Raw genomic sequence first — 2835 nt, 5'->3', positions numbered from 1 at the left:
ACAGCAGCCGAGGTGCATAAAAAGGTGCTCAATACTAATCATCAGAAAAATGCCTATCAAAGCCATAATAAGATATCACTTAACACTTGCTGAGATCACTTAACACTTGCTGAGATTATAAAAAAATATAGTGAAAGATAACAAATAGTGAGGATGTGAAGAAACTAGAACTCTTATACGTTGTTGATTGGAATGTAAAATGGTACAGCCACTATGGCAGTTTCTCAAAAAATTAAAATAGATTGTGTTATGATCCATCAACCCTACTTTCGAGTAGATATTCAAAATAATTAAAATTAATATATTGAAGAGATATATTCATTGCATTCTCATGGGCACTGTAGCATTATTCATAATAGGCAACACACAAAAACAATGTAAATGTTCATCGACAGATAAATGGATAAAGAAAATGTGGTACTATAGTCTCCCTTATCCTGGTTTTCCTTTTCCATGAATCCTCCCTTTGTCCAGCATATCCTTGCTGCATACACTATCCAACCCTTAGTAACTTAGTAGCAGTCTCGGTTATCAGATCGACTGTCACGGTATCGCACACAGTGTTTGTGTTCAAGTAATCCTTATCTTACCTAATAATGGCCCCAAAGCACTAGAGTAGTGATACTGGCAATTCAAATATGTCAACTAGAAGCTGTCCAAGTCTTTCATGCCTACTATAATTAGAAAAACGGAAGGTCCATGCCACAGGTGGCACCTGAGTTGTCTGTTTGCTTCTCTGCCTCAACTGGATATTTGAATACTAATCTATACACTGGTGAGATAGGGTTCTCTCATACAGACATTTTCCCCAACATATAGAAAAGCTATTTACAAAATTATGGGCAAATAAAATGTTGAGCACCTTGAACACGACAGATGTTCACTACACTCAACATATTTTTAATAAATAGATTAATAAAGAATTGACAATAATGAGTGACAGATAAGAGTAATGTCCCAAGTTCCTTACCCCTTCCTTCCCCATATCCACTTGATTTATGAGATAATTTTGAACTTTCTTCCACTACAGGGTATGTCCTTGTCCATAGATCTGAAGTGCAGCTGTATGACTTGTTTTATCAAGAATGTTAGCAGATGTGACATAAGCAGAGGTACGAGAAACACATGTGACTAAGCTTATACTCTGGCACCTCTGCCATTGCCATGAGAACATACATGGGCTACCCAAGAGGAGGAAAGATGTGTGGGCAACCCAGTTAAGATCTGCAGAATTGTCCTGGGGGGCCTGTCTAGCTCAGTCACTCATCAGCTGACTTGGACACCTGTGCTGAATAAATATCAATTGCTGTATAAGACTGAGAGAGATTCGTTTTTACTTTTTTAAATTAAATTTATTGGGGTGATGTTGGTTAATAAAATTTTGTGACAATGGATCTTGATGTTATTTTACTTTTTTTTTTTAATATACAGCAATAGCTAACTGATACAGAGAAGAAAAAGCAAAAAAATGGTCAAGATTAACACTCTTTCAGTACTCTCTTTCCCCAAACTTTGTTATTAAGGCACACTTAAAAAGAGAAGTACGCAGGGTAAAGAATACCTGAGATGTTGCATGGAAGGTAACTTCTAATGGCTAATTTTTAAATTGAGGGCTAATTCTTGACACCATCATATCTCTCATATGACACACCTCTCTTTAAATAATATAAGAAGAATATTCTGTAAGTAGATCTTTAAAATTTGACTTATTATCTTCTAATCTGAACCCTGGAAAATTATTTTGTTTTGTCTTTGCCATCATCCTACATTTAATCATATCATAAAATAGAGACACATGGCTAAAACATTAAAAAACAGGGTAAGAAAAATTCTGTTCTACCTTATTGGTCAATAAGGCAAGGTAACTTAATCTTAAGATTTTTTTAGCTAGTGTTATGATTCATTGAGCTGTGGTGGATTATGCCATTTGAAAATGTGCACTGAAAGTGTTTTTCTAGTACAACTTCATCGAAAGATACTAGAATAGGGTCTAATCAGGATGACTTTGATATTTTAAATCTAGTCATCGGTCCCCATATTGTTTGTGGGAAATGTTTTTCTTCTGCCCACTGGAGTGTATTCAGGTTAAAAAAAAATCACTAACCACAACTTTTAGGTTATATTCTTTCTCCATCAACTTTTAATCTCACTTGGAATTAAAAAATAATCATTTACTGGTCTCAGAGTTACTTGCGACTGCTCATCAATGTTAAAATGCTGATAGCTGATTGTGACACAGTCATTATAGAAAGAATATCTTTTTATCCTGTCTTTGATCTTTTGAGATTTAATCAAGCTCAGGTACAAAGTGTGATAGTGTCTGTAGAAACACTCTTAATTACTTATCAATCAATATTTCTGGAAGAAGTTTGTCAAACATTATAGGAGATATAGAAAATTAATAGTTATAGTATCTACAGTGAAGGAGTTTAGAATTTGGTGGGAAATGCTAGATCAAAACTCATGGAAAGTTAAATTGCAGATGCAGCAACAATACTTGAAATGTCAAAGATCAGTTTACAATTAGGAGCCAATTTTATGATATGTATTACTAGTCCTGTGGGTTCAGGAAAAGGAGGGAGTACTGAATAAGGGAAGACTTCTTAGAAAAGGAGGACTTAGCACTAGACCTTGAAGGTTAGGTAGGATTTACTACGTAAGGAGTGGGTAAAAAATAAGGCAATTTAGAAAAAGCTTGAGCTTAATTCTATAAAACAATTCTACGAGTTATATAAGCATTAGGAAAAATTTCAGATTAAGATAGGTTATATTGGTAATTCAATAAAATACAGACTTAAAAGCATTTCAAATGTTTATTGGTCTATTATTTTTTAT

The sequence above is a fragment of the Rousettus aegyptiacus genome, unplaced genomic scaffold (genome assembly GCF_014176215.1).
Source record: "Rousettus aegyptiacus isolate mRouAeg1 unplaced genomic scaffold, mRouAeg1.p scaffold_m13_p_13, whole genome shotgun sequence".
Classification (NCBI taxonomy): Eukaryota; Metazoa; Chordata; class Mammalia; order Chiroptera; family Pteropodidae; genus Rousettus; species Rousettus aegyptiacus.
The sequence above is the reverse complement of the archived record's forward strand: the minus strand, read 5'-3'. Positions refer to the sequence as shown.